The sequence below is a fragment of the Somniosus microcephalus genome, chromosome 4 (genome assembly GCF_052327205.1).
Source record: "Somniosus microcephalus isolate GS21.2 chromosome 4, FLI_Smic_1.0, whole genome shotgun sequence".
Taxonomy (NCBI): Eukaryota; Metazoa; Chordata; class Chondrichthyes; order Squaliformes; family Somniosidae; genus Somniosus; species Somniosus microcephalus.
The window spans coordinates 114,674,639-114,686,365 of record NC_140990.1 but is presented as its reverse complement, the minus strand read 5'-3'; positions in this window follow the sequence as shown (position 1 = coordinate 114,686,365).

Here is an 11,727-nt window from a genome sequence, read left to right as displayed (position 1 = left end):
GCACTCTGGAAGGTATGGGGAGCTGGGACTTGTCCATGAGAGTAACCGAAGGTAGGAGAACTGAAATAATCTCGAGTTAGAAAGGAGAAAAGGCCCAAAAATGGAGCAGTTGGTAACAGGACATCAATTAGTCTCCTCTTGGAGACATCAAATATCGCCACACTGTGTTATTTGAAATATCAAAATACTAAACTCCAGCCCAGTAATAGGGGTTATTAACATCAGCAGAAACAAACTCCAACTGTCAGAATGGACATGATTCAGTCGGGATGTGATTGAAAGCAGCAATAACAGCAGAATCCAACCCCGGTCACTTGTGAACTCGCTGGTGTCTCAGTAGGTGGGATGAAGTAGTGAATCCTTTCCCACAGTTGGAGCAGGTGAACGGCCTCTCCCCAGCGTGACTGCGCCGATGTATTTCCAGATTAGACGAAAAATGAATTCCTTCCTACAGTGCCCACATTTCCACGGTTTCTCCGTGGTGCGGGTGTCCTTGTGTCTCTCCAGGTTGGACTATCAATTGAAGTCTCGTCCACACACAGAACGTGTGAACGGTTTCTCCCCGCTGTGAATGGTGCGATGTTTTTCCAGGCTGTGTAACTGGTTAAATCTCTTTCTACAGTCAGTGCACTGGAACACTCTCACTCGGGTGTGTGTGTCTCGGTGCTTTTCCAGTCACATTGACGTTTGAAATCTTTTCCCAGACAGAACAGACAAACAATTCTCCTTCCAAATTCAAAGGCCGACGATATTCAGGTCCTGATGAATCGAGACTGACAGATCTTGACATGATGTTTGGTTCAAGATTCCGTCTGCAAATCCTCCCCTTCTAATACCCTGTAAAAGGAGTTTACAACACTCATCACTGTAAGTGCAGGACAGAAATTCAGAACAGACAGTTCTAGTTTCTATGGAACATTCTTTCCTCTCTTGTTCCCCCAAAGCTGTAAATCCCCGTCCCACACATTGTCCCTCCTCCCTGTGCTAAAACACAAAACAATCACACATCTCAGGACAGTTTGTCTTTTGCTCCCCTCTCTCTCCCCTCGCCTGAAGGTGCTGACTCTGGCTGGGTTCAGTTCTACACTCACTGGTTCCCCTCCATCTCCTGCCCTGAAGGTGCTGACTCTGGCTGGGTTCAGTTCTTCACTCACTGGTTCCCCTCCCTCTCCTGCCCTGAAGGTGCTGACTCTGGCTGGGTTCAGTTCTACACTCACTAGTTCCCCTCCCTCTCCTGCCCTCAAGGTACTAACTCTGGCTGGCTTCAGTTCTACACTCACTGGTTCCCTTCCCTCTCCTCCCCTGAAGGTGCTGACTCTGGCTGGGTTCAGTTCTACAGTCACTGAGTCCCCTCTCTCCCTCTGGTTAACAAAATGGAGCCTCGTGGAACAGGTTGGTTCGTGGCAGCTTGGATAAGGAATTGGCTTAAGGACAGAAAACAGCGAGTTGTGGTAAATGGCTGTTTTTCAGCCTGGAGGATGGTAGACAGTGATGTTCCCCAATGGTCAGTACTATATATAAATGACCTGGATATTGGAATACAAAGTAGAATTTCTAAATTTGCCAATGACACCAAACATGGGGGGTCTGGCAAAGTGAGGATGATACCAATCGACTGCAACGGACATACATAGAAAGGGTAACAGAATGGGCAGACAAGTGGCAGATGGAATTTAATACAGAGAAGTGCGAGGTGATGCACTTTGGTAGCAGGAACAGGGAGAGGCAATATACACTTAATGGCACAATTTTAATGAGTGTGCAGGGACAGAGGGACCTGGGAGTTAATGTGCATAGGTCCCTGAAGGTGACAGGACATATTCAGAGAGTGGTTAACAAAGCATATGGGATCTTGGGTTTCATAAATAGAGGTATTGAGTACAAAAGTAGAGAAGTTATGGTGAATCTGTATCTTTATAAAGTGCTGGTTAGGCCACAACTGGAGTATTGCATTCAGTTCTGGTCACCACACTTTAGGAAGGATGTGAAGGCCCTTGAGAGGGTGCAGACGAGATTTACCAGAATGGTTCTGGGGATGGGGTATGTTAGCTACAAGGACAGGTTGGAGAAGCTGGATTTGTTTTAACTGGAGCAAAGGAAGTTGAGGGGTGATTTGGTAGAGGTGTACAAGATTATGACGGGTTTGGATAGGCTAGACGGGGTAAGGTTGTTCCCACTAGTTGATGGTACAAGGACTAGGGAAGCCAGATTTAAGGTTTTGGGCAAGAGATTCAGGGGGATGTGAGGAAAAACTTTTTACGCAGCAAGTGGTGATGATCTGGAACTCGCTGCCAATGAAAGTGGTGGAAGCAGACACACTCAATGTTTTCAAGGGGTGACTAGATAGACACTTGAGGGAAATAAACTTGCAGGGCTACAGGGATAGAGCAGGGCAATGGGACTGCTCTACAGAGAGCCGGCACGGACTCGATGGGCCGAATGGCCTCCTTCTGCGCCGTTATAACATTACTCCTCCCCTGAAGGTGCTGGCTCTGGCTGGGTTCAGTTCTGCACTCACTGGTTCCCCCCCTCACCTCCCCGAAGGCAGATTATTATCGGAACGGCAATAGATTGGGGGAAGGGGAAGTGCAACGAGACCTGGGTGTCCTTGTGCGCCAGTCGTTGAAGGGAAGCATGCAGGTGCAGCAGGCGGTTAAGAAGGCAAATGGTATGTTGGCCTTCGTAGCGAGAGGGTTCGAGTACAGGAACAAGGATGTCTTGCTGCAGTTGTACAGGGCCTTGGTGAGACCACATCTTGAGTATTGGTCGCCTTATCTGAGGAAGGAAGTTCTTGCCATGGAGGGAGTGCAGTGAAGATTCACCAGGCTGATACCTGCGATGGCAGGGATGATGTATGAGGAGAGATTGGGTCGATTGGGCTTATACTCGCTGGAGTTTAGAAGAATGACAAGGGATCTCATTGAAACTTATAAAATTCTAACAGGACTAGACAGACTAGATGCAGGAAGGATGTTCCCGATGGTCGGGGAGTCCAGAACCAGGGGTCACAGTCTAAGGATACAGGGTTAGCCATTTAGGACAGAGATGAGGAGGAATTTCTTCACCCAGAGAGTGGTGAACCTGTGGAATTCTCTACTACAGAAGGCAGTAGAGGCCAATGCATTAAATATATTCAAGAAGGAGTTGGATATATTTCTTAAGGCTAAAGGGATCAAGGGATATGGAGAGAAGGCAGGAACGGGGTACTGAATTTGGTCAGCCATGATCTCATTGAATGGCGGAGCAGGCTCGAGGGGCCGAATGGCCTACTCCTGTTCCTATCTTCTATGTTTCTATGAAGGTTATGACTCTGGCTGGGTTCAGTTCTACACTCACTGATTCCCCTCCCTCTCCTCCCCTGAAGGTGCTGCCTCTGGCTGGGTTCAGTTCACTCAGTGGGATGCTGAAGCCCCGTCCACTAATGGGTCCTTTACAAAAATGGCCGCGCACGCGCTCTACCGCTTGATGAAGCAAATCTGCGACAAACACATCTGCAGCTTTCCTTTACAAAGATGGCCGCAATCAGCCTCGGCCTATGAGCAGGAAAAAGCCCCGGAGTTGCAAACGCGGAAACTATAAGTTCTCAGTCGGGACTTGCCGCCTACACCAGGTGTTTATGAAGCCCGCCCACCGAGTGCGTTACCTCCCTGCGCCCCGCTGAATCGTAATCGACGCAAAAATCGCATCTCCCGCCTTTGTCCACTTCTGGTACCCGCATTGCTCGTCTCAGTGACACTGCGCATGCGCCGAATATTGTCGGGAAGTGCGCCTGCGCACTGTGCTCTTCCAGTTGTTATCAGGCACATTCTCCCCCGGGGGGCATGCTGGGGACAAGCCCCGCCATTGAAAGTGCCAATTCGTGAATGGAGAATGAGTTTCCCTGATCCGAGAGAGAGAAAATTAATCAGTAATTCACACAGAAACCCACTTTGCCATGGTTCTGTCCTGGATGTGATTAAGAACAGAATCCAAACCCCTGCAGTCACCTGTGAACGCACTGTGGTCTCAGCAGGTAGGGTGAATTTCTTCCCACACACAGGATATTGAAACCGCCTCTCTCCAGCATCAATGCGATGATCGTGCATCAGCTTCTTTGAACTTTGAAAGCTTTTCTCACATTCAGAGTATTTACAGCAACAGTTCTCAATGTGGACACTCTGGAGTGTCAACAGGTGGGACAACGGAGTGAATCCCTTCCCACACGTGACATTTCTAAACGGTCTCGCTCAGGTGTGACTGTGCTGGTGTGTCAGTAAATGGGATGGTCGATGGAATCACTTTCCACATACAGAGCAGTGAATAGATTCTCCCCCTTATGAACATGTTAGTGTTGGAATGGATGAGATAAGTGAATGACTAAAGATGCTGAGGAGAAAAGACAAGGAAGCAGTGCAGGAAAGTGATTGGGGTAAGGATAACCAGATTGTGTCAGGAAGGGACAGTGCGTACAGACAAAGGAGTGGATTAACAAATAGGGTCTGGGTAAGAAAAAATACTAATAAGACAAATAGGGGCATAGTACAAAAAAATGTTAAGATGTCTAAAAATGTTAAAAGGACAAATCAAAAGGCACTATATCTGAATGCACGAAGCATTCGTAATAAGGTAGACGAATTAACAGCGCAAACAGATACAATATAATTGCGATTATGGAGACATAGCTGCAGGGTTACCAAGGCTGGGAGCTGAATATCCAAGGATATTCGATATTTAGGAAGGATAGGCGAAAAGGAAAAGGAGGTGGGGTGGCCTTGTTAGTAAAGGATGAATTCAGAGCAATAGTGAGAAAGGATATTGGCACAGAAAATCAAGATGTAGAATCAGTCTGGGTGGAGCTAAGAAGCAGCAAGGGGCAGAAAACATTGGTGGGAGTTGTCTATAGGCCTCCAAACAGTAGTGGTAATGTAGGGGATGGCATAAAACAGGAAATTAGAGATGCATGTAACAAGGGTACTACAGTAATCAGCGTGACTTTAATCTACATCGAGACTGGCCAAACCAAATTAGCAATACTACTGTAGAGGATGAATTCCTGGAGTGTGTACGAGATGTTTGTTTAGACCAGTACATTGAGGAGCCAACTAGGGAACAGGCAATCCAAGATTGGGTATTGTGCAATGAGAAGGGGTTAATTAATAATCTTGTTGTGCGGGGTCCTTTAGGGAAGAGTGACCATAACATGATAGAATTCTTCATTAAGATGGAAAGTGAAGAAGTCCAATCCGAAACTAGGGTCCTAAATCTAAACAAAGGAAACTACGAAAGTATGAGGAGTGAGTTGGCTATCATAGATTGGGGAGCTTCATTAAAAAGCATGATGGTGGATAGGCAATGGCTAACATTTAGGAACGAATGCATGAATTGCAACAGTTATACATTCCTTTCTGGCGCAAAATCACAAACGGAAAAACGGCCCAACCATGGCTAACAAAATAAATTAAGGATGGTACCAGATCCAAAGAGAAGTCATATAAAGCTGCCAGAAAAAGTAGCAAGCCTGAGGATTGGGGACAGTTTAGAGTTCAGCAAAAAAGGAACAAGAGATTGACTGAGAGGGGAAAGATAGAGTATAAGTGTAAACTTGCAAGGAACATAAAAGCAGACTGTAAAAGCTTCTACACGGATGTAAAAAGAGAAAGATTAGTGAAGACAAATGTAGGCCCCTTAGTCAGAAACTGGAGAATTTATAATGGGGAACAAGGAAATGGTGGAGCAATTAAACGAATACTTTGGTTCTGTCTTCACGGAAGAGGACACAAATAACTTCCCAGAAATGCTAGGGAACCAAGGGTTTAGTGAAAAGGAGGAATTAAAGGAAATTAGTATTAGTAAAAAAAAAGTGTGCTGGAGAAATTAATGGGACTGAAAGCTGATAAATCCCCAGGGCATGATAATCCACACCCCAGAGTACCAAAAGAGGTAGCCATGGGAATATCGTCGATACATTGGTTGTCCTCTTCTAAAATTCCATAGATTATGGAACCGTTCCTGCAGGTTGGAGGGTGGCAAATGTAACCCCACTATTTCAAAAAAGAGAGAAAACAGGGAACTACAGACCGGTTAGCCAAACATCAGTAGTAGGGAATGGCTAGAGTCTATTATAAAAGGATGTGATAACAGTACACTTAAAAAATATCAGCAGGATTAGACAAAGTCAACATGGATTTATGAAAGGGAAATCTTGTTTGACAAACCTACTGGAGTTTTTTGAAGATGTAACTGGTAGAATAGATAAGGGAGAACCAGTGGATGTGGTGTATTTGGATTTTCAGAAGGCCTTTGATAAAGTCCCACATAAGAAGTTAGTGCGCAAAACTAAAGCACCTCGGATTGGGGGTAATATACTGGCATGGATTGAAAATTGGTTAACAGACAGGAAACAGAGTAGGAATAAATGGGTCTTTTTCAGGGTGGCAGGCGGTGACTAGTGGGGTACCGCAGGGATCAGTGCTTGGGCCCCAGCTATTCACAATACATATCAATGATTTGGATGAGGGAACCAAATGTAATATTTCCAAGTTTGCTGATGACACGAAACTAGGTGGGATTATAAGTTGTGAGGAGGTTGTAGCGAGGCTGCAATGTGATTTAGACAAGTTGGGTGAGTGGGAAATTACAAGGCAAATGCAATATAACGTGGATAAATGTGAAGTTATCCACTTCGGTGGGAAAAAAACAAAGGCAGAGTCTTATTTAAATGGTGCTAGATTGGGAAATGCTGATGGAGAAAGGGACCTGGGTGTCTTTGTACACCAGTCACTAAAAGCAAACATAGAGGTTCAGCAAGCAGTTAGGAAGGCAAATGGTATGTTGGCCTTCATTACAAGAGGATGAGAGTACAGGAGCAAGGATGTCTTACTACAGTTATACAGGGCCTTGGTAAGACCACACCTGGACTACTGTGTGCAGTTTTGGTCTCCTGACCTAAGAAAGGATATACTTGCCATAGAGAGAGTGCAGCGAAGGTTCACCAGACTGATTCCTGGGATGGCAGGACTGTCGTATGAGGAGAGATTGGGTCGACTAGGCCTGTATTCACTAGAGTTTAGAAGAATGAAAGGGGATCTCTTTGAAAGGTATACAATTCTGTCAGGGCTAGACAGACAGGATGCAGGGAGGATGTTTCTCCTGGCTGGGGGGTCTAGAACGAGGGGTCATGGTCTCAGGATACGGGGTAGGACATTTAGGACTGAGATGAGGAGAAATTTCTTCACTCAGAGGTGGTGAACCTATGGAATTCTCTACCACAGAAGGGTGTGGAGGCCAAGTCACTGAATATATTTCAGAAGGAGATAGATAGATTTCTAGACACAAAAGGCATCAAGGGGTATGGGGAGAGAGCGGGAGTATGGTATTAGATAGAGGATCAGCCATGATCATATTGAATGGCGGAGCAGGCTCGAAGGACCGAATGGCCTACTCCTGCTCCTAATTTTCTATGTTACATGTCAAGCTTTAATTTGAGGGTCTATTTACCAAATACACTAACCATGATGACAGAAGGCTATTAGAAAATTGACAAATGCGTTTCTTCACCCATTCCAGGACTCCCCAGATGAGCCATGGGGGATTTCCTGCTCTTTATTACAGGGGGTCACGGCTGCTAGCTGCCGGTGCAAAGATGAGGTCAAGGCCCACCTTGATATTCGGCTCCCTTGTGCACATGACAATCCACCCTCCCGCAAGAAGCGAGACTCCCTCCTTAGCCAACCCCCGAAGGGATATTGTAAACGATTGAAAATTGACTACACAGGCGAGCTGCCTCAGACGGCATGGGCAAATAAATATTTTCTAGTTACTGTTGATCATTTCCTTTCGTGGGTTGAAGCTATTCCTTTTCGTCACTGTACTGCTTTAGCGACTACGAAAGCACTTCTTGAACAAGCTCTTTCGCGGTGATGTATAACACAGGCAACAGACAGCGACTGAAATAAAACTGAGAGCTGGGAGACTCGCCATCTTCTGGAAGGACCTGTAAATGACTTGTACACCTAAAAGATTTATAGGGTGGATTGAAACACCCGATTATTCCTACTGTTAAGGTTTTCTTCTGTATCTTTGCCTTTCTATTTATGTACTTGATTGTGTGTTGAATTTGTAGTCTGCGGTGCTAAGAGAAATGATACACGATTTTACTAATCACAAGTCAGGTTATTTAGATGAATTAACAGCGACAGTGCGGGAAGATGATGGGACAGTGCGGGAAGATGATGGGACAGTGCGGGAAGATGATGGGACGGTGTGGGAAGGTGATGGGACAGTGCTCTAACAATTACAGGGCTGGCCTAAAAGAATAAACAAGCAGAAGGGGGATGGTGCTACAGAACAAGCAGGGTCAGTGACTGAACTGGCAGAAGGGGTCGGGCAGATTAGCAATAAAATTAATACAGTAATCATTCAGAACAACAAAGATTACAAGGAGCAACTGGTCTCACGGGCAATCACGTGCCGTATGTATGGAGGGTTTGCGCTGAATCAGGTTCAGAAAGAGGTGGATGTTGTAGAACACGATAGGATCCAAAATGTTATATTTGCCAAAGATATGAATATCTGGAAATCAGATGGGGATATGGATCGGGGCAATGTGCGAAGATGCAGATCTGTGTATGATACCATGGAGCCTTGCAAGAGGAATGACATTATTTTGGGACTGAATCCTGGGACAACAGCAATACATAGAATTAGAAAGAACAGAAACAGACCATTCGGCCCAACTAGTCTGTGCTGCTGTTTATGATTCACACCAGTCTCCTCCCATTGCATCGACCTCATCTCAACTTCTCAGCATATCTTTCTATTCCTGTTTCGCTCGTGTATTCGTCTCTTTCCCTTTGAAAGCATTTAAGCTATTTGTCTCAACTTCTTCCTGTGGCAGCGAGTTCCACTTTCTAACCATTCAGTAAAGATATTTCTCCTTATTTCCCTAATTGATTTATTAGTAGCTCTCTTTTATTTATGGCCCCTTGTTTTGGATTCTCCCACAAGTGGAAACGTTCTCTCCACCTCTCACCAAGCCATTCATAATTTAATGACGTCGATCAGGTCTCTTCTGAAGAGAAAACCACAACCTGCTCATTTTTTCCAATAGCTAATCTCAGTTCTGGTGTCATCCTTGCAAATCTTTTTGGCACTTCCTGAAGCGAGGAACATAAGAAGTAGGAGCAGGAGTTGATCATTTGACCCTTGGAGCCTGGTCCGCTATTCAATAAGATCATGGCTGATCTTCTACCTCATCTCCACTTTCCTACACTAGCCGCATATCCCTCGATTCCATTAATACTCAAAAATCTATCGATCTCGGTCTTGAATCTACTCAATGATGAGCCTCCACAGCCCTCTGGGCTAGAGATTCCCAAAGATTCATCACCCTGAGTGAAGACATTTCTCCGCATCTCAGTCTCTGAATAAGGGATCAGCCATTTAGGACTGTGACCCCTGGTTCTAGAGTCCCCAGCCAGGGGAAAGATCCTCCTGCATCTACCCTGTCAGACTTCAATGAGATCACCTGTGATTACAGCTTATGAGAAACTCTACATGCACGGGGCCCTTCATGTGGTCAACATTCTCGCTTACACCAACCAGAATGACTAAAATTGGAGATTAGATATTACTGCCTGCAAGGGCCCACAATGTCACAGAAATTCAAGTAAACATTGCCCCCGACAGAAGCAGACTGTTGTAAGTGACGGGAATGTGAGCACGGACAGGAAAGTAGGCTTCGAGGATGCAACCAGGTTATTTTGGAGCCTCAAGTTGGGAAATGCAAGTATAGGTGTAGAAAGTAGAAAACCCATGGTGAGCTTTGTAAATATGTCCACATATTAACACGAATCAGCTACCGGTTATACAGGGACAGGCCTGGAAAAGGTGGAAACATTCTCATTAGCCATCCAATAGAAAATATAGCAAATCAGTCAGAGACAGGAGAACTTATAATGGGGCATGAGGAAATGGCTGAGAAATTAAATGCTTTGTTTGTCTTCACAGAGGAAGACAAAAAAAAACTACCAGAAATACGAGAAAACCACAGGTATAGCAAGAATGAAGAAGTTAAAGAAATTAGTAAAAAAAAAAATAGTACTAGCAAAATTAATGGGACTAAAAGTCGATAAATCCCAAGGACCGGATGACCTACATCCTAGGGTTTTGAAAGAGGTGGCCGTTAGTATAGTGGACGCATTAGTTGTCATCTTCCAAAATTCTATATATACTGGAACGATTTCTGCAGATTGGAGGATAGCAAATGTAACCCTGCTATTTACAAAAGGAGGGAGAGAGAAAACAGGGAACTACAGACCTGTTATCCTCACATCAGTAGTTGGGAAAATGCTGGAATCTGTCATAAAGGATGCAATATCTGTGCACTTAGAAACTAATAGTAAGATTTGGCAGAGTCAACATGGATTTATGAAAGGGAAGTCCTGTTTGACAAACCTATTGGAGGATGTAACTAGTGGAGTAGACAAAGGGGAACCGGTAGATGTGGCATATTTGGATTTTCAAAAGGCCTTCGATAAGGTCACAAGAGGTTGGTGAACAACATTAGGGCACATGGATTTGGGGGTAATATACTAGCATGGATTGAAAATTGGTTAACAGACAAAACAAAGCAGGGATAAATTGGTCTTTCAGGATGGCAGGCTGTGACTAGTGGGGTACCGCATGGAGCGATGCTTGGGCCCCAGCTATTCACAATCAATATCAATGATTTGGATGAGGGGGACAATCGAAATCAATGATTTGGATGAGGGGGACTAAGTGTAACAATTCCAAATTTGCTGCTGATAAAGTTAGGTGGCAGTGTCAGTTGAGGATGTGAAGAGGCTTCAAGGGGATCTCGACAGGCTCAGTGAGTGGGCAAAAACATGGCAGATGGAATATAACGTGGATTAACCTTGGTAGAAAAAAAAGGCACAGAATTTCCTAAATGGGAAAAGATTGGGAAATGCAGATGCTCAAAAGGGACCTGGCTGTCCTTGTACATGAGTCACTGAAAGTGAAAGTGCAGGTGCAGCAAGCCATTAGGAAGGCAAATGATATGTTGGCCTTCATTACAAGAGGATTTGAGTACAGGAGTAAAGAAGTCTTACTCCAATTAGATAGGGCCTTGGTGAGACCACACCTGGAGTACTGTCTATAATTTTGGTCTCCTTACCCAAGGAAGGATATACTTGCCCGAGGAAGTGCAACACAGGTTCACGAGATTGATTCCTGGGATGGTGGGACTGTCGTATGAGAACAGATTGAGTAAACGAGGCTTGTATTCTCTTGAATTCAGAAGAATGAGGGGGGATCACATTGAAGCATACAAAATTATTACAGGGCTTGATAGGGTGGAGCCTGGGAGAATGTTTCCCTTGGCTGGAGAGTCTAGAACCAGGGGCCACAGCCTCAGGGAAAAGGGAAGGCCATTCAGGACTGAGATGAGAAAACATTTCTTCAGAGGGTGGTGAATCTTTGGAATTCTCGGGAGGCTCAGTCATGGGTATATTCAAAACAGAAGTCGATAGATTTCTGACTAGTAAGAGCATCAAGGGATATGGCGATAGGTCCGGTGAATGGAATTGAGGCAGATCAGCCATGATCTCATTGAATGGCAGAGCAGGCTCGAAGGGCTGAATAGCCTACTCCTGCTCCTATTTCTTCTCTTAAGTGACTGTGATGTGGGCTGAATAGGCTTGTTTTAGGAATTTACTGGGAAGTGATAAAATGGACATAACCAATCCA